Genomic DNA, 21,450 nt, shown 5'->3' on the forward strand with positions numbered 1-21,450 from the left:
TGATCTGGGAGTACAACCTTAAAGAAGCTTGGGTTAGTGCTTGTAGGTACTCTTGCATTACTTCATCAAACCTTTCTGACGGGGGTCCTTTGGATGGTGGGCTGTATGGTCCTTGCATAGGCCGTCCTGTTCTCCTCCAAACGTCCTGACGTCCTAGTTCATGGGGGCTGAGAAGGGTGGTGTTAGAGGGGGAGGATCGTATGACCATTTATACTAATGGCAGAGCTGTCACCCAGGTCATCTTTTTTCCTACTGTCCTTTACATTTACATTTTACATTTAGGGCATTTAGCAGACGCTTTTATCCAGAGCGACTTACAATAAGTGCATTTGTTACAATAAGTACATTTGTCATAAGAAGTGAAACAATATATCGTGCAAGTATTACAATCGCTAGGCTAACCCATTCCCCGTATAAAGCAATGATAGCAGCTACTGTAGATGCTACACAATTAAGTACCTTGAATAAGTGCAATGTACAAGTGCCAGGACGTACAACATTCAATGGTGGCTGTGCATTGGTTTCTATGCAGAGTCGAGGTGAACTCTGAACAGGTGAGTTTTGAGTCTTTTGCGGAAGCTGGTGAGTGACTCTGCGATCCTGACATCGGTAGGGAGCTCGTTCCACCACTGAGGTCCCAAAACAGAGAAAAGTTGTGACTTCGCTGATCGACCTTTGCTTGCTCTTAGCGATGGCGGTATCAGACGTCCAGCTGAGGTAGTTGAGCGGAGGGATCGAGCTGGGGTGTGTGGCTTTACTAATGCTTGGAGGTAGGCAGGGGCAGTTCCATCGACTGCCTTGTATGCCAGTACCATCATCTTGAATCTGATGCAAGCTATTACAGGGAGCCAGTGGAGGTCTCGGAAGAGGGGGGTTACATGTGAGAACTTTGGTAGGTTGAACACGAGGCGCGCTGCCGCATTCTGGATGCGCTGCAAGGGTTTAAGCGCAGAGGCAGGGAGTCCAGCCAGGAGCGAGTTGCAGTAGTCGAGGCGGGAGATGACCAGTGATTGGACTAGAAGCTGAGCTGCTTCCCTTGTGAGGAAGGGCCGGATCCTGCGGATGTTGTAAACTGCAAATCTGCAGGATCGGGCCACCGCAGTGATGTTTGCGGTGCAGCATAACTGATTGTCCAACACTACACCAAGGTTTTTGGCAGTTGGAGAAGGAGATACAGTGATGTCCTCAACAGTGACCAGTAAGTCCATGTGTGGGCAATCTTTCCCTGGTATTAGGAGGAGCTCAGTCTTGTTGAGGTTAAGCCTCAGGTGATGGGCAGTTGTCCAGGTGCTGACTTCTGCCAGACTTTCAGATATGCGTGTTGCAATCAGGGCTTTGTCAGATGAGGGAAAAGAGAGAAATAGCTGAGTGTCGTCAGCATAGCAGTGATAGGAAAAGCCGTGGGATGTAATTACAGAGCCCAGAGATCTGGTATAGAGGGAGAACAGAAGAGGCCCCAGTACAGAGCCTTGAGGGACACCAGTATCAAGCGTGCAAGGTTTGGACAAGGAGCCATTCCATGTTACCTGATAAGTGCGATTCATCAGGTAGGATGTGAACCAGGAAACGGCAGATTCAGCTATGCCAAGTTCAGCGAGAGTGGCGAGGAGGATCTGGTGGTTCACAGTGTCAAATGCTGCAGACAGGTCAAGGAGAATGAGAACCGATGAGAGGGACGAGGCTCTGGCCGCACGGAGGGACTCAGTCACCGCGAGGAGAGCCGTCTCAGTGGAGTGTGCTTTTTTGAAGCCTGACTGGTGAGGGTCAAGCAGGTTGTTAGATGAGAGATAGGAGGACAGTTGGTTAGCGACGGCACGTTCCAATGTTTTAGAGAGGAATGAAAGAAGAGATACCGGTCTGTAATTCTGGATGTCAGTGGTATCAAGCGTTGTTTTTTTGAGGAGAGGCTTTATTCTGGCACTCTTGAAAGACGTTGGAACAATGCCAGAAGTGAGGGAGTAGTTAAAAAGTGCGGTGAGAAATGGCAGGATGTCGTTTGACACAGCCTGGAGGAGGGAGGAAGGGATAGTGTCAAGGGGGCAGGTGGTGGCATGGTTAGATGTTATAATTCTGTTGACCTCATCTGAGGTGAGAGGGATAAATTGGGTAAAGACAGAGGTGGGGGTGGGGGGAGGGAGGATGGTGGCAGTGATAAAAGAGGAGCTAATGTCCTTTACTTTCTGGGTAAAGTAGGTAACAAAGTCATCAGCAGTGAGGCAGGAAGGAGGAGGAGGGGAGGGAGGGTTGAGGAGGGAAGAGAACAAGGAAAACAGTTTCCTGGGGTTTGAGGCGGAGGAGTTAATTTTGGTCCGGTTTGGCTGTTGACACCGTGGAGGTGAAATCAGAGAGAAGAAAGAGATAGTGAGATAGATCATTAGGACAGTCTGATCTCTTCCATTTCCTCTCAGCTGCCCGCAACTCTGCTCTATAGGTCCGCAGAGATTCAGACAGCCAAGGAGGGGGGGGGGCGGGGGGGTGAAGATCGCGCCGGTCTGGAGTGGAAGGGACAGAGGGAGTCCAAAGAGGAGGAAAGGGAGTGTCAGAGGATTCCTCTGTGGATAGTTGAGAGAATTGTTCAATAGAAGGTAGTGAAGACAGAACAGTTGAGGCAAACGTAGAGGGAGAGAGAGTTTTGAGGTTGCGGCAGGTGGTGACAATGTGGGGACTAGAGAGGAGGGGAGGAGAGGAGTTTAAGGGGAGAGAAAAAGCAACAAAGTGATGGTCAGACACGGGGAGTGGGGTAACAGAGAGAGCAGAGGTGCCACAGGACCTTGTGAATATCAGGTGAAGCTGGTTCCCGGCCCTGTGTGTGGGAGAAGGGGATAGTGTTAAGTCAAAGGTGGCAAAAAAGTTGGTTAATTCAGGTGAGTGCAACTTCTCTGGCAGGATGTTAAAGTCGCCAAGTATAACGAGTGGTGTGCCATTCTCAGGAAAGCAGCTGAGAAGGGCATCAATTTCGTCACAGAAGTCACGAAGGGGACCAGGGGGACGGTAGATTACCACAATGAAGAGATTAATAGGAAGGGTGACATTGACAGCGTGGAGTTCAAATGCAGATCTGGCCAAGTGTTCTAGTGGAAGGACCTGATAGGACCACATCGGAGAGGAGGAGGAGTCCGGTCCCTCCTCCTCGCCCAGAAGGTCTAGGTGTGTTTGAGAATGAGTAAACAGTGGAAAGGGCAGCAGGAGTGGCAGAGTTCTCTGGAGTGATCCAGGTCTCTGTCAGGGCTAGGAAATGGAGGGTATTGAGGGACGCGTAGGCCGAAATAGAGTCTGCCTCTTTGACCGCTGACTGGCAATTCCAGAGTCCTCCCATCACTTCAAGGTCAGTGACGGCGAGGGTGGGTAAATGGCATAGATTGGATGGGTTACGACGCCGAGGAGAGGATCTATTGTGGCGTCGTCTATAAGTAGAGATTCTAACGATAATTGAAGTACGACATAACTACAATACCGTGGCCTCTAAGGTCTTCCTCAAGGGACTCCCACAGAGAGACTCCCTTAGTCTTTGTTTCCCGGGTCTCCCACAGAGAGACTCCCTTAGTCTTTGTTTCCCGGGTCTTAGTTTACTGGGTCCTGACGCTACTAACACTTAGCCTTTAAATGCACATGGTAGCTCAGGCAGCCTTAGCTCCGCCCAGTCAATCAAGCCTAATGTTCACACCTTGTGACTGAAACTAGACTCAACGACCTTACTATCAACAACGACACAGCAAAAACCAACACTGCAGAAACTAGGGTTATAGTTAGTACAACCAATTGCAATGCCAAACACTATAATTCTTAGCTTCAAGACTCACCACAGCTAGATATGAGACAATCTTCTTAAAGACAAAATGTAATGTAACTGAGTTTGTCAGCTTCCTGACTTTGCTAAATAGGCAGCCTTAGCTCCGCCCAGTCAATCAAGCCTAATGTTCACACCTTGTGACCGAAACTAGACTCAACGACCTTACTATCAACAACAACACAGCAAAAACCAACACTGTAGCAGCATCCGTCGGTGTACAAGGTCACGTCCACCAGATGAAGGGGTTCTGCTCTCAATCCTGGTCTGATCTTCACTGCCTTCTTTATTTCTTCTGAGCATACATGGGGTTCTCCATCGTTGGGTCCAGGCATGGTGTCTGTCATGTTGACAACTTGGGTGGTGAAGGTGATCATGGGATTCCCCAAGATTCTCTGGAGTTTCGCATTCCTGGTTGCTGTGGTGATTGTGTAGTCTGAACTATCCAGGTATGCTTTTACCCCGTGGATAGTGTGGACCACCACTGGGTGTGTCATTACTATGTAGGCCATCTTGTCCAGGCTTTTGGCGATGGCGCATATATCTTTTCCACACTCAGGGAGTCCTTTTGCTGGTGGTTCCACAGCAGAGCTGTGGTAGGCCAGGACTTTTCGTTCTCCTCTGTGTTTTTGCCAAAGGATTCCGTTGACCACACAGTCTCTTACTGACACATCCAGGTGAAAGGGTTCTCTGTAGTCTGGGGCGGCTAGAGCCGCGGCACTATGCATGCTTTGTTTTAGCCTGGTGAATGCTTCTTCTGCTTCAGGGGTCCATTCCAAGGGGGCTTTCAGATTCCTGTGTCCTGCTTTGGTGATGCTGCTTAGGGCGTTGGCTGCCAAATACCTGGCTACTGCTTCCCTCATCTGGGCCGGGGTGTCTGGATCAGGTTTCGCCTCCGCTAGGCGAGGCTGTACGTTGAGCGAGGCCATGACGTCTGAAAGAGCGCGTGTACCGGGGCTAGGCGTGGGTATGCAGTGGGAGTTCGCTCCTTGGAGAGCAGGGGGGGAGGTGTTGCGGTAGGATTGGGGTAGATGTCGTTGTTGACCAGCAGGGGAAGGCGTTGAGGTAGATGTTGTTGTTGACCAGCAGGGGGAGGCGTTGAGGTAGATGTCGTTGTTGACCAGCAGGGGGAGGCATTGAGGTAGGTGTCGCTGTTGGCCAGGAGGGGGAGGCGCTGAGGTAGATTGGGGTGGGTGTCGTCGTTGGCCAGGAGGGGGAGGCGTTCAGGTAGATTGGGGTAGGTGTCGTTGTTGACCAGCAGGGGGAGGCGTTGAGGTAGATTGGGGTAGGTGTCGCTGTTGGCCAGGAGGGGGAGGCGTTGAGGTAGATTGGGGTAGGTGTCGTTGTTGACCAGCAGGGGGTTGCTGAGGAGGGGGAGGGGGTTTAGCTACCGAGGCTACGAAGTACACCAAATATGGCGGTGGAGGAAACCACAGACTTATCTATCGATAAAGAAACTCCCTTGAGTTCTATGTGTTTGGCTGAAAGGTGTGGTAGCTTATGGCCTAAGGCCAACAGTTAATAGCAATTTACACACTCTATCTGCACGCCACGCTGTGAGTGTATTCATATACACAAGTACCCCTATGAGAAGGGCAGAGGGTTTCACAACGGGGCCTGGAGAGAGAAGAAAGGGAGCGAGGGGAAGAGGGAGAAGGGTTCTACGACGGGGCCTGGAGAGAGAGAGAAGAAAGGGAGGGAGGGGAAGAGGGAGGAGGGTTTTACGACGGGGCCTGGAGAGAGAGAGAAGAAAGGGAGCGAGGGGAAGGGGGAGGAGGGTTTTACGACGGGGCCTGGAGCGAGAGAGAAGAAAGGGAGCGAGGGGAAGGGGGAGGAGGGTTTTACGACCGGGCCTGGAGTGAGAGAAGAAAGGGAGCGAGGGGAAGAGGGAGGGTGTGGAGGGAGAGATGAGAGGGTAGAGAGGAGAGAGGGATGAGAGGGTGGAGGGAGGGATGAGAGGGTAGAGAGGAGAGAGGGATGAGAGGGTGGAGGGAGGGATGAGAGGGTAGAGAGAGAGAGAGAGAGAGAGAGAGAGAGAGAGAGAGAGAGAGAGAGAGAGAGAGAGAGAGAGAGAGAGAGAGAGAGAGAGAGAGAGAGAAAGAAGAGAAAGAGAGTGGAGGAGAGAGTGGAGGAGAGAGAGCGAGAGAGGGTGGAGGAGAGAGCGAGAGAGGGTGGAGGAGAGAGCGAGAGAGGGTGGAGGAGAGAGAGAGGGAGGGTGGAGGAGAGAGAGAGCGAGAGTGAGCGAGAGAGAGCGAGAGACCAACACCTCAACTGGGTTGCCTGTTCCTATTGTCCCAGGTAAGAGACCATGCGGTCCTTACAAAAAACAAGATGGCGCCTATCGCCCTACAGAACAGTACCACAGGCACCCACGTTACAAAATGGCGCTGTTGCTTTGAACAAAGAGATCCTACGCAATCAAAATGGCGCGGTCCCTTTGAACACAGAGACCACGGTGCTTCACCCAAAACAGGACGGCGCCTGTGGACAAAACCGAGTACTTTGCAAATTGTTCTAGTTAATACTTAGACAAACACATTGCATTGGATCCCTTTAGGAAAGAAAAGAAGCCGTTAAGTGTTAGTATCCACGGTGCGTCCGTGAGGCACGTACTGCAACTGGGGCAAAACGCACAGTCGTCAACCTCGCCTAAGGAAATAAGGTTATTTACAAAAGGATGTTACAATTCACGCACATTGGCGTTCCAGATTTGGTGCTGGGGGCACCGATTGCATTCGCACTCCTACCACCGATAGAGCATGTCTAACCGCCTCCAGGGAAATGAATCCCAAGCCACTGTGAGAATATTTTACAAACATACACAATGGTGTTCCAGCTTTTGTGCTGGGGGCACGATTGCATTCGCACTCTTATATAAACCGCAGTAATATGTCTCCATACGGTACAAACATTAAGCCTATATGGGATGGATACAGTCTATCAACATTCCCATTAATACAATTCTGGCCCTTTGCTTCTTGAATACGATTATTTAGTTAAATCTCTTTCAGAGTTCTCCGCGACCGTTTAACTACGTCTGTTATGATTTTGTAAACCCAGGGCCGGGACTGCGGAGTGCCGCGACCAGACGGTGGCTCCAACAACTCTTACACCTAAATATTCCTATATCTAATTCTATGCAGATTCAGTCTTTAGGACAATAGGTTCTGCTTACCTGCTTTGTGTGGCCTGTGAAGAGTTGTTGAGCGTCGCGGTGGCCGTGCGTCTCCGAGCCTCGGGCCTCGGCCTTTCCCAGAACGTCGGGGTCACCAAATTGCCGCGCTCTTTAAGAAAGTAGTCCAATCTGGATCGCTTTTAAGTCACTTTATTTGTTAGATCTCCTGATCTAAGATCTTGCAGCTTCACAGGAGCCTCATCTCTTGCCAAAATGTCAGATCCTGAAAGGATTTTGCCGGTATAACCATCCTCCCATCTGACGAATGCAAAACACCCTGAGAGAGAGAGAGTGAAAGAGAAAATGTTGAACAATTTCTATTTAGGCACAACAATATAGGCTGGTAATTTTAGACCTCATTTAGACCATAATGTTATGATTATTAACCCCTCCCCCATCTCTATTTGCAACATAAAGCGTACCTAACAGAAACTATACCAGTTCACAGTATTACCTCAATACTTACCAGATTGCTCATTTGGGGGAGGGGAGTTCTGCAGGTCCTTTATTTTTTGGGTGGGAACCCGTACCCTCTTTTTTGCCAGGAATTTATTTTTGTCCATCCTGTTAACGAAAAAATAAATGTTGGATCATTAAACATAAAAGCAGTATTTAAACCTAATTCACTTCATATCTTTGGGGGCAAGAGTTGGATCAAAATGAGCAAAAATCGAATCAAATTATTTGCCTAATTGAATGTTAGATTCATAACCTGTAAAACCACCAAAATTAAAATAATTAACTCAAAATCATAACTTGTTTGCCGTTCAGGCGTTTTCTTTCCCGTGCTGCTTCCGGGATGGCTCGGCAATCTTTGTATCGTAGCAAGCACAATCGTTCGACCATGGTTCTTGACTCCCGCCAAGGGTCTTTTATATTAGCTTGCATGTCTTCTAGCTGACTCACTCGGTCTTCCACCTCCGTAATGCGAGAAATCAGGGAGGAGAGCTTTGTATCCACGGAGCTCAGAGACCGACGAATTTCTTTCAGATCTGCCGTTTCTTCCAATATCTTGCTCAGCATCCCGTGAATCTAAGACATATCAGGCTGGTTGGTCTCCGTGGCAGTGCTAGCTGCTACGAGCACATGTTGAGCTTAGTCTGTGCAGCTGAGCGAAGTTTTTGTTGTTCAATGTTACTTCCAGAAGGCGAAATTGTACCTTCTTCTGACTTGTTTGAGTAAAATGTCTAAGAAAAAATGAATATATCTGTCGTATTTTAGGATATATTAAGGATATTAACCCCAAAGACAGCTGGAGCACACGTTTCAAGCTGCCATCACTTATCCCTGCGTCCAACCAAGTCAAGTTTAAATTGAATCAAGTCGTTGCTAAGGTTACTTGTTGGACAGACGCCATTAACGTTACCTAATTCCACCTTCCAACGGACCACTCCGTCGCCATAACAGTTAAATATTTCACTTTATGTCAAAATAATTTCGTAATTCAACTCTTCACAACGTTACGTAGATGATCAACTACTATAGATTATTACGATTCTTCCCTCTCCAAGTCTCGGCGTGCCCAGGGCAAAACTTCCAGCAGCAGCGGCCAAAGGACACGTCTTTTTTTCCAGAACTTTCTTCCCGCAGGTGCAACGTTCAAGAATGCCGGTTGGTCCAATGAAATTCTGTCTTCTTTGAACGTGATGACATCATTGATGACTCGGGATTTGACCAATGAAACACGAGTTATCGTTGCACGCATGCTCATTTTGGGTACAGATCTGACTTGATTACTTTTGGAAGAAACGGCACAGCGTCTCAATAACGACGTTTTGCGTAAGTAATAGCGTAAATTGTTTGTGTTTTGCGAATTAATGGACTCTGTTAACACATGAGGTAGGATTCAACTAGAGTAACGTCACCGCATAACGAAACATAGAGATATAAATGCTGCATTCAACGGCACGACCGCGTTCTACGTAAGGGATAATGCCCGACGAGGTGTCCATTAACAAAAGTTAATGGGCGATGAGGAGGCGTGAACCGCGAAGTCCATTACCTAGCTACACCTAGCTAATACATGTATGTCTGCTAAGGCAGAACATTTATTCTTTATTAAAATAATTACACCTCGCTATACCTATGGTTACGAATTTCATAGACTTCAGACTCTTCAGAAAGGTCAAAACATGCGGGAAATACACGTGTGTCTCTAAGAGACACACGTGTATTTCCTCTGGTATTTATTCAGTGGTGATAAATTAATTTTAAATTGTTCTTGATAATTCATGCTGCTACATAGTTAATTATTAGATTATTTATGTAAATTATACATTATGATATTTTTATGAGTTAGTAATACAAATGAGCTTACATTACATTTACATTAAAGTGATCAAATTGATCATCAATGATACTTTTGCTACTTTAAGAATATGATGCTAGTAATTATTTTGTAGTTTGACATTAGATTTTGAAATTGCGGTAATTAACAGTACAGTAGCCTAGTATTAACAAAACAGCTCTATATTATTTCTGATGCCAGTCATTGCTTAATTGTTAAATTACCATGGTCTCCCTGTTTCCTCCTGCTCTTTAGTAAACAGAAAATGCATTTTCAGGTCGGGATATCAATTTTATCCAACTAGGAGAGAGAATTCATGCAGGATAAAGAATAAACAAGTGAAATTAGAAATGACAAGATAAGAGAAACTGTATCCCAGAGGGAATTTGAAATGGTACAAATAAATGAATAGACCAAATTGGAAGTGGGACATATAAAATATAAGCGTCAATATAAAAATGACGCTTGCTAGAAAATATATTTCTGTTTACTAAAGAGCTCATAAGATGTAGTAACCCCTATTACTGAACAAACACTTGATGATTCATCATAATAAGAGTTTCTTTTTACGTTTCACTGTATATTCCAGCAACTTGTGTCTGTATTTATACAGTATTGGAGTGTCAAAATGACCAGGCGAAAACCTGGAAAACGATGGAGAAGGACTGGTAATGAAGAAGATCCAAATAAACGACCAAGGCGTACTGCACAATTGGCAAGTAGCCTGGCATAGCCGTGTTGCAGCAAACTTTCAGCAGATGTGGTATTTGATACCTTATTTCCCTCTATGCAGTCATCCCTTCCAGCAGCCACCAATGTTTATGTGGAGACTGATCAGCAATATTTAGGTAAGTTATGAAATGTGCGTGTGTTTTATGTTCAAAAGTAATCTTCTCTGCTGTCTGACCTGTTTTAGCCACACCCAGTCCCAAGTGCAGAGGAGAGAGATATCCTGAACACAGTTAGTTCTGTTCTTTGCTAATTGATGGAAAATGTAATTTAAGCAGAATGTGACCCTTTCAATATTTTCAAGAGGGTCCTGATCCAAAAAAAGGTATGAACCATTGATGTGTGTCCTTTTCTCTGTGTCAGGAGGTAGCAGCAGGGGAACACAGCAGGGGGGGCCGCCTTCTGGAGGAGTCCAAAACACTGCACTTCAAGGGGAACACGTCCAACCTCCGGTTGTTTATGCAGGATGCACAGTTACTCTGGAACATCAAGCCTCTCACCACCTGCCAGGTACACTCACCTCTGTCTGTCTGTCTAATGATGTACAGTGTACAGTGTAAGAAAGTGATATACAGGCTAAGACGATATAGGTTTTGCATTGTGACAAGATGTTTTTTTTTAACCTTAATGATTTTTATTCTATTTTATAACCAGCACAAGGAAGCGAGGCACAAGAGAGTATTTCAACTGTTGACTCTATCAAAGACAATGAAGAACCATCTTCCAGATCAGCCTTCAGAGATCCTCCTGATGACCTAACAACTGAACTACATGGCAATGCTGAATATGATCCACCTCAATCATTTGAGGAAGCTCTACCTGATGTGGGGGATTGGACGTATGATGATGGACATGTGTTCAGTGAGGGATTTGAAGAGGGTTTGAGTGAGGAGTGTGCAGAAGAGTCAAATTTCAAGGACACAACAGACAAACCATTATATGAATGCATCAATAACTGACAGAGTGCCTTTTGATCATCATGGCTTACGTAAACTGTCATAAAGTAACTGATAAGGCCCTTAGTGATTTGCTTAAAATGTTCAAGTTGCTTTGTCCTGCTTAAACAGTGTACAGAAGTTCAAATACTTTTTTTCCTCCCACTCTGCATCATCCCCTATTGTATTGCATAAATATTGCAGTAATTGTTTTGGGTCATTAGAAGCTGAACAATTTGAATGTCTCTCTCGTGGGACCAGTGTGTCCGAAGAAAGATCCTCATCCTTCATAGAGGTTCCAATTGAGGCTCAAATAAGGTCATTGTTTCTCAAGCCAGGTTTTCAGGAGAAGCTTAACTTTAGATTAAGCAGGAAGAAGAAAGATCCTAACAACATTGAAGATATATATGATGCAGAAGTTTACAAACAGCTTATAGATGGGGTTGGCCCTCTTAGTGACCCTAAAAACATCTCACTTACTTGGAACACAGATGGGGTAACTATTTTCAAATCGTCCAAGTTTTCAGTGTGGCCTTTCTATTGTATCATCAATGAATTGAGCTTCATGGACCGCACAAAAAGAGAGAATATGATATTTGCTGGACTTTGGTAAGGGGATTCAAAACCATCCATGGTTACATTTCTTAGACCACTAAGTGACACACTGAGTAAACTTGCAGACAATGGAATTCTTGTGCAACCGGCAGAGTTGACATCTGAACCTTTTGTGTGTAAAGTGCTCACCATTGCTGGAACATGCGACTTGCCTGCTAAAGCATTAGTCCTTAATTCAGTGCAATACAATGGTATGTTTGGATGTCATAAATGTGAGCAGCCAGGAGAGGCTGTGAGGATAGGAGAAAGGGGACATGTCCACGCATTTCCATACCAACATAAAGATCCAAAAGGGCCACTGCGCACAAATGAAAAGTTTGCTCTTGATATCAAAGTTGCAATTGACACCAAAACCACTGTTAAAGGGGTGATGGGTCCCTGTTGTCTTAGCAAACTTAAAAGTTATAACTTTATCAAAGGCACTGCCATAGATTACATGCACTCAGTCCTTCTTGGAGTAATGCGCCTTTTGATGGTTCTGTGGTTTTCTACAGAGTTTTCTCGTCAGCCCTATAGCATGGCAAAAAATGCCAAAGAAATTGACAGGCGATTTCAGGATATCTCTCCTCCATCCTCAACTCGATATCCTCGATCAGTGGCATCTCACAAAATGTTTTTTTAAAGCATCAGAATATCGGGATCTTTTGATCTTCTATGGACCTGTTTTCCGTGGAATTCTTGCAACACTGTACTACAATCACTTTCTTCTACTAAGTGAAGCCATTTTCATTTTGTTGATGGAATCCATGTCAGTTGAACAGATTAATCATGCAGAGAAACCTCTGTGGAACTTTTGTTCTCAAATGGCTAATCTCTATGGTGAGCGGTACAAAATTGCAAATGTACACCTTCTCGTCTACCTAGCAGACAGTGTCAGGGCCCTTGGTCCATTATGGACTCATTCATGTTTCCATTTTGAAGACAAAAATGGCTATTTGTTAGGCTCATACATGGCACTCAAAATATACCTATGCAGATGGTCCATGCAGTCAAACTTGTGCAGTCTATTCCTGTTATTTCACAAACCATAAAGCCAGCGAATGCCATAGCTGAATTTTACACACAGATGACTAAAGATGATAGATTCTGTCAGGAAAACAATGATTTGTCTAGGACTAATGTATATGGAGCATCTAGTGAACTTCAATTGGACACAGATCACCTCTCTACATTAGAAAGACATGCTGGTCACTGCATCAATTCTAAAACAGTAAGGATCTTTCACACGGCACAAGTTAAGAGAAATTATCTCACATCAAAACACTATCGGAAAGGCAATAGAAGAAACAATTTTACAGTTGTTTTTTCTAGTGAAGGATAAAGAAAGTATGGACAGATTGAGTTATTCTTTACCTCAGAACAATCATGTGCCAAATGGGCCCTTGTTCATGAATTAAAAGGTGCATGTTTTTCTTTGCTGCAAGATAGTGTAACAAATGGTACATGCAATCATGTTGTTCCCCTATTGGAAACCTCTGCCAATACATTAGTTTCCTTGGATCATATATTGGGTAAAGTTGTTTTCCTTGACTTAACATCTATGCCTGACATTGTGTTTGCAGCTCATTTCCCAAACACACTTGAACAGTTTTAACCCTTTAACCCTCCTGTTGTCCTCAAGTCAAGGAAGGAAGGAAAGTATCGAGGAAGGAAGAGAGGGAAGGAGGGAGGAAAGGAGGAAGGAAGAGAAGAAGGATGGAGGAAGGGATGAAGGAAGGAAGGAAGAAAGGGAAGAAGGACGGAGGAAAAGAGGAAGGAAGGGAGTAGAGGAAGGAAAGGAAGAAGGGAGGAAGGAAAGGAGGGAGGGAGGAAACAAGGAAGGAAGGGATGAAGGAAACAAGGAAGGATAAAAGGACGTAGGAAAGGAGGAAGGCAGGCAATAGAGGAAGGAAGGAGAGAGGGAGGAAGGACGGAGGAAAGGAGGAAGGAAAGAAGTGAAGGAAGGGATCAAGGATGCAAGGAAGGAAGGGAAGAAGAAGGAAAGGAGGGAGGAAATAAGGAATGAGGAAGGAAAGGAAGAAGGATGAAGGAAGGGAGTAGAGGAAGGAAGGGATGAAGAAAGCAAGGAAGGGAAGAAGGACAGAGGAAGGGAGTAGAGGAAGGAAAGGAAGAAGGAAGGAAAGAAGGGAGGAAGGAGGGAGGAAAGAAGGGAGGGAGGAAACAAGGAAGGAAGGGATGAAGGAAACAAGGAAGGATAGAAGGACGTAGGAAAGGAGGAAGGCAGGCAATAGAGGAAGGAAGGGATGAAGTAAGCAAGGAAGGAAAGAAGGGAGGAAGAAAGGGAGTCTTAAGTCTCAAAAATGTGTCTTTTGAGCACATCATGGCTGTTTGTGTTAATGGGTTAAGTTTTGGAACTCAAAATTGTATTTAATGAGTTATATGACTTGTGTAAGAAATCAACAAATGTTGTAAATTGAACATTATGTAAACAAACATATATCTCATAAATTATTTGCCTGAATTACTTATTTTCTCCAATTTTGGCATGAAATATGATTGAGGTATAATATTAAATCATGTATCATGTTGAGACTCATTTGAGAGCTTGCATTCATTTTTATTTTTGCTGAGACGCTAGAAAAGAGACAACTGTAAGAGAATCTGAGAACTCAAATAGTGAGCATTGAGAGACAGAACAATGCATATTTCTCACTGAGACATAACTGAGATAGTGCTTCCAAGTAAGGAAAAATTCAAATTGTGACATATTTGAGAGCGGCACAATATGTCTCATTTTTTCTCTTACCTAAGATCAGGAAAAGAGACTGTGAGAGGATTTAGAGAACTCGCACAGTGCTCACTGTGAGACTTATTTCTCAGGAGAGAAATTTGAGAAGAATGAGAAAACCACTTTGGTCTCGATTAGTGCTCATTTATATCTCAGAGATGTAAATGTGACATAAAGGAGATCTCATCTTCAATTTTGCTTTGCTATGGGTATATTCTTTGACTACCTCAGTTTTTGTCTTCACCGAGGTTTGATTAAAAGCAACCTCCCCATAATGACATGCTCGACCTCCATGTAAACTGGAGAGAAACTCCTAGAGAAGAAGAAGCCTACTCCACTGAGATTAGTGTTGTGGCTTGTGACATAAGTTCACACATTCATACCAACAGGCCCCATATATCCTTCGCGACTAGAGAAGCTACTTTCTCATGTGAAGAGCCTAGGGAGGGGTCCAGCTCATACAAGGAGACATTCATTCGCGTATCAGCCCAGGTGTTCAGAAACTCAGACGCTCAAGGCCACAAAACAAGTGTTATTCCCGCACATAGCCACAAGAGGTCAGCACCAAGCCACAAACGAAGTTGCAATGCCCACACATAGCGACAAGGAATCAGCGCCGAGTACACATACGGTATCCAGGAGGCGGGAGTTCAGCACCATGCTTAGCCAATCAGCACAAAACGGAGTCCACACCTGCCCATTTTTAAGTCACAACACATAGCCCAGGGGGCCAGAACACTCCAGGTAACACATCCATCAGATGTCTTACTAAGCGTATCTCCACGGGTGCATATACAATTCCTCTGCTTTTGCTTTATAGATACCATAGCAAACCTCGGCCGCCCGAAAACCGCACTCGGCCCCGCGACTGCACGCCCCTCCGTTGGGTTAACCACAGCCGCGGAGCCAAGCTCCGCAGAGATTCCCCCCGGCCCCGCTGCAACCAGCGGAGCGGCGGGGGTCTCTGCTCTAATTTTTTCCATGTCTAGACAACCTATCTCACAGCCAGCCCGATGTCCTCTACGCTACACGGGAAAACCGGCACCAACTGTGATGCCATGTTTCCTTGTGAGCTGAGTGAACTCGCCATTTACCATGGTGTCCACCCAAGACGCCGACCAGCGATTACGCCGGCAGGCACAACCCCACACACAAAACCCCTAAACCCCCAGAAAACAAGTGTCAATACAATAACTATCACTAGTGCACTACCATTCAATTATAATTCATTACAAACAAAAATGTATCAAGATTGAAACGCACACGCTCCTGAATCACTCACACAACTAACTCCCAGCACGCACCAGAGAGAGCGAGAAAGACTTGAGAGAGAGTAGCCTCCCCTCTGAGTGAAAGACTTGGAGAAGAGGAAGCCTACTCATCCACTCAGAGAAGTACTGTGGCTCAAAATGGCTTCCCCTTCCCACTCTCTCCTCCAGTCTGCCTCATTGCCCTTGTCACTGTGCGTTTCTTGTCAAAATAAAACATTGATTTTTTTAATTTTTGCTGTTTCATAAATGCTTGATATTTTTTCCCCTCTCTGGCTCCATTTAGATTTACACTCCCTACTCTTAAAAAATCCATGTTGAATGAGATGTTAAAAACAAAACAAAAAAATAATAAATTAATTAAAACACACATTTGAGCATTTCCCATCATCACTGTTCATTAGTTTTTTTGCCTTAAGCATAAGTTTCTTTAATCTAAAAACTTCTTGGTCATGAGGCCAGACACCTGGCTTATGTGGAGCCAGGCCGAGGAGCTAAACAGAGGTAAATCAGGGAAGAAATCCTAAATTTTGACCCCTGCTTTAAAAAAAAAAAACAGCTGATTTTATCAGCAGTGTACTGAGCTTTTTGTTGGCTGCTGATGAGGCCAAGAACTTCAATGCCATCAGAAGCATATTCATCACTGCCACTCTCATCTGTACTGGCTCCCCTAGCTGTCTGTCTGTCTTCTGCACAGACTTTACTGTTTTTTGCCTTACTTGATGTGTTTTTTGCTTTCCTCCTACATTTAGCTGTAAGTATTGTCTTAACCACCTCTGCTGCTGTGGTAGAAAATAATGAAGGTTTAAAAGGATACTTGCCAAATGTTGGGATATATTGGTGGAAAGAAATGTACCAGCAGGGGGGGAAGGACAGGCTCCAGACTGTGTTCAATTGTTATTCAACAGCTCAGAGGATCAGACAGACATCCCTCTGTAGTCAATGATATCAGTCTATCTCTCAGTTCACTTAGATACAAGTGTAAGTGAGGTTGACTTAAAGTATGAATTATACAAGAATATAAGGTAAATATATTTACAATGGAGCCAAATGTTAAACACTTGATATTACCTGGCTTTCCTTGGTCAACAAGTACTTGCATTCTGAGGGACATTTGCATTTGTTCCTCATTGACGTGTTACAAAAGATTTGCCACCTCATTTACATATAAGTGGCCCCTCAAAGATGGCTGGCTCACGTCACGGTGAGAGGAAACGCCCACCTATAGTTTCTCGTCTGGTTTTGGAATTTGTATTCTGTGGGCTCCAGGTTTGAGTTAGGTTAACTAATCCATACCCCGGTTAAAATCAGACTCTCCCAACTTTGGGATTATGACTGTATATGCCACAAACAAATAAAGTGGCATTGTTAACTATTACAAATGCATATTTTACTGTTTAAATTGAAATTGCTTTCGCAGGGCTCATCTCTCATAAACAAGGCGATGAATGGATTTTAATGAAATACCTTACTTCATGTGACTGATGTATAATATGTAACTTCATGTAACTAAAGTTAATAGGTAACCCCTTTGTATGTAATGCTTGAATTTCTGTATGAAATGTATTTTAGACATCGTGGCCGAGAGATAAATGCTAATGGTAAACGTCAACAGCCCGTAGTTTAGAGCATTGTGATTGACTAAAGGCATCTTGGGGGAGGCCACACAATTAGGATATAACGCGGAGCTCCGAGACTGTTCGCGAGTTCTTTGCAAACCAACTCAGGTGATGTTGTTACTCTCTGCGGTGACAATAAAGCCTTGATCATTCAACCCTATCCCTTCTCGACCTCTCGTTATTTGTTAAAGTATTTGTAGGAGTATACCGTGTATACCGTGGGTTTTAATCCATGACACTGTTGTTCAATCTTGTTTATTTATCTTTTCTTCAATGAGCTCCTCCGTCTGCACTTCGCCTGTATCCCCTGCCTGTCCCCCTTCGCTGATCTCAACTACCTGTTCCCCACCTGCATTTACACTAGCTTCCTTCTCCTTTCCTCCCACTTTCCTCCGTTTCCCCCAAAACTTCATTTTTACTCTCTCTCTCACATCATTCACACACACATGCACATACACACACACACACACACACACACACACACACACACACACACACACACACACCCTGTGTACACTACTCATCCGGTGCGCAGCGACCCCCGCCACCCAAGTGCCCCGGGAGAGGGGGCGGGTGGCCTCGCCCCGGGACCAGCAGCTCCCCCCGGACCAGCCGGATTCAGATCACCTTGTCTCGGGCAGGCTTTCACCGTGTGCCCCTCTCCACAACCGAAAAATGTCATTCCCGATGAGGTTGCAAAAATCACGTATCCATAAACATCTACCTTGAAAATGAAACTGAGGTTCAGTTCCTCATTCCGATCGTTCAGTATCATATACAGCTGTCTACGGTAAGGCGCTATGTGTTTCAGCAAATGAGATCTACAAGACCTGAATTTTATAACCGGGGAGATTGCCCTGTGTCTGGACTATTCTCTGCTGAGAAACTCATCTGTAACGAAAGGAGGGACGTTTGACAGGACTACCTTTGTAGCAGGTTGTGCCAGCGGCAGCACCTGAATAAACAATTCATTGACGGTGATGCCTGTCTCGACGACTCGGTTCACTTTCTCCAGCTGGTCCAGGAAGATTACCACGGCGCCGTTCATCCAAGCGGCCGACTTAATTCGGTCGTATCCGACCCTCTTTCCCACAGCCAAACAAATGTTCTCCTCGCTACACTAAAATCCCAGACAGAATTTGAGTTATGTAGTTATGTATATTGAAATAAACCTAGAATGTGAGGTCAGATTGTTGCGGCTAGAGGGATATGATCTACAACCCAGGCAGCACCACACAGGTAGAAACAATAATCTTTATTTAATGTAATTTATGCAGCTACCAAACATGTCGAACTGGATCAGCTTCATGAAGTCCTCAACCCCAAATGTGGTCCGCCTAAGCGAAGAACCCACCACAGCCAAGTATAGGCCCTAACACGGCACACAGGGAACCCCACAATAATCAGGCAATGCAGCAGCTATCGCACACACACCATAATAATTCAAAGCTATACACACCACCCCAATAGGGCACTGCACACGTTCACAATGCAAATAACAAGCCACACTAAAGACGCAATCAGACTAGGCTACATAAGGATTCAGTTCATCATTAACCCTCCCAACCCAATCATGAAGTGGTTAGCCAGGTTTAAAACAGGTTACAAATACACACAATATAAGTTTAAAGATAACCCTGACCCTAAACTCTCCCGGGATACGAGACCCTCCCCGGGGTCTAGACCATGGTGCTGGTAGGCTAAAGGGATAAGGAAGACGCCAGTCCAGCCTCCGACAAGTAGCGGAATCGGAGAACACCTAGCTGGGAAGCCGCACCGCCTACGCACTCCTACTCCCCAGCCCTATCTACAGTTAGCCCGCTGAGCGATCTCCGCCGGCGGCAGCCCTAATAGCATGCAAACGGCACCCACCCCAAACCTTCAGTGGAGCCCGGCGTTAGTGACAATACTTCACTTCCCAGACCTCCTCACCCGTCGCTGTGCTCTTCTTTTATTCTCTATCCCTTTTCCCAGGTTCCTGCTTCTCCACAATCATCAGTGATGAGGTGCGACAAATTCATTAACACGACCCGCTCCTCCCTTAGGTCCCTCCCCCCACACATAACAATGCGTTCCTACAATGTCCTTCATTACACTCCCCTCTCCCATAAAGCAGACTTGTCCTCGAGTTGAAGTCACATCATCTTGGTCGTCCTTGGCGTGAGTCTTGGGATAGGGATGCACCTTGCTGCATCTCCCCGGCCATTGCTGAATGGCTAGTTGTGGCTGTTGCATGGACCCAGCGTGCGAAGGTCCTTGACCACCTCGGTCCTGTGTAGCTAGAGCCGGCAGGTCTCCTGGCCCTTGGGATCCCACTGAGGCAGTGCAGCATCCTTGCACACCGCTTTCACCTGCTGTAGGTGGGACTGGGGGCCCCTGGCTCTGGCTCCTGGCACTACCACCTCGCTCTCCCGACCCGCCATCGGAGCTAGGGTTTGCAGCCAGGTCTCACCAGGTGGGATGCCAAAATTAATTTTTGAGGAGTTCTGCAAAAATCTGAAATATTGACATACAGTATATATAACTAGAGGGTGCACTGTACTGTCAGCGCACACCTCTTCTGAAGCCTCTCTCTCTCTCTCTCTCTCTCTCTCTCTCTCTCTCTCACAGAGGAACTTACACTACTTAATATCCCAGCTCGAATACCCTGTAATTACCCTGTAAGTTACTAAATGTAACAAGGGGTGAACCACCACCGCATATATATCTGACTTCCTCCTTAACTGCAGAACATTTTATTTTGATTTACTTTCCCCAAAAAATGGAAGAATAAACTTGATTAGCTGCACACTTTGCTGTCAGAAGAGTATATGAGCCATATGCGTTGTGATTATCTTGTGTTTTATCTTGCTATATTGCATTTATTTCCTGTGATGAAAAGAGGCCTTGCACAGCAACCCGGTATCACGCCATTGCGTGCTCCTGCGCACGAACGTTAATCTATTGAAGCGTGTTCCCGAGCACGATAGTCCGACTTTTTGCGTGTTACACAAAACGAAATGTAAACCAATGCATTCTGAATGGGAGTGTTCTAAGACAATTAACGTTCTCCACAAAACGCTACGAGAGAGAGAGAAAGAGAGAGCGGGAGGGACAGAGAGAGAGAGAGAGAGCGAGAGAGAGGCTTCAGAAAGGGTGTGCGCAGATAGTACAGTGCACCCTAGTTATGTTTATGCCAAAACCTATATATATAATTAGGCTATAATTATATTATTTAGCGTGTAATGAGACAATCTATAGCCAAATTGTCGAAGATGCCCGAGAATCTTTCGGGATATCAGCATGGGAAATCGGCGAATCAGACCCATGAATCTATTGTAGCGACCCTGGGACAGTTAAATAGTTTGTGTGTTATGTGTTACATTATATTTCGTTGTCCGTTATGCCAGTTGTTCTATGTGCATGTATTGTAATGTTATTCTTGTCAAACAGCGTGTGGGGCGAATCATTAGGTCAGCTGGGGGAGGGCCTTGGAAGAACAGGAGGGTGGGGGCCTGCACGCGAGTGAGACCGTGTTGCCGGGGTAACCGGGGTTTGTTTGGGTCCGGTTTTCAGCTGTTGGTTTCAATGTTGTTACAATGTTACGGGTTTCAGTGACCTGGTTTTTGGTCCATTAAAACTACCTTCAACTAATGACTCGACATGATTATGTCACCGGCGAGGTCGTTACACTATAAAGAAACACGTCATCTCAAGCGGGAGAGAAAGTTTGCGGTGCTGGTTTGTGTCACCAACCCAGCAACCCAGTCGCCAAGAAAAAACGTTGACAGTGCACGTTTCCATGAACACTGGATACGTAGCATTTCAACGTAAAAAATAGCGTGTTATACCTACAGTATCCACGTGTGCCGCTGTGGAGGCGGGTTTCGGGGTTTGGGACACGATTGTTTGGGGGGGGGGGGAGACTGTTGTTGACCGGGGAGGGGGGGGGGGGGGGGAGACACGTTTGTTGAGGGGGGGGGGGACACACGATTGTAGGGGGGGGGGGGGGGGGGGGGGGGGGGGACACACCAACCCAGCAACCCAGTCGCCAAGAAAAAACGTTGACGGTGCACGTTTCCATGAACACTGGATACGTAGCATTTCAACGTAAAAAATACCGTGTTATACCTACAGTATCCACGTGTGCCGCTGTGGAGGCGGGTTTCGGGGTTTGGGACACGATTGTTTGGGGGGGGGGGGGAGACTGTTGTTGACCGGGGAGGGGGGGGGGGGGGGGGAGACACGTTTGTTGAGGGGGACGACGACACACTATTGTAGGGGGGGGGACACACGTTAGTTGAAGGGGGGGGGGGGGGACACGTTTG

The sequence above is a fragment of the Pollachius pollachius genome (genome assembly GCF_949987615.1).
Source record: "Pollachius pollachius genome assembly, chromosome: 7".
Lineage (NCBI taxonomy): Eukaryota > Metazoa > Chordata > Actinopteri > Gadiformes > Gadidae > Pollachius > Pollachius pollachius.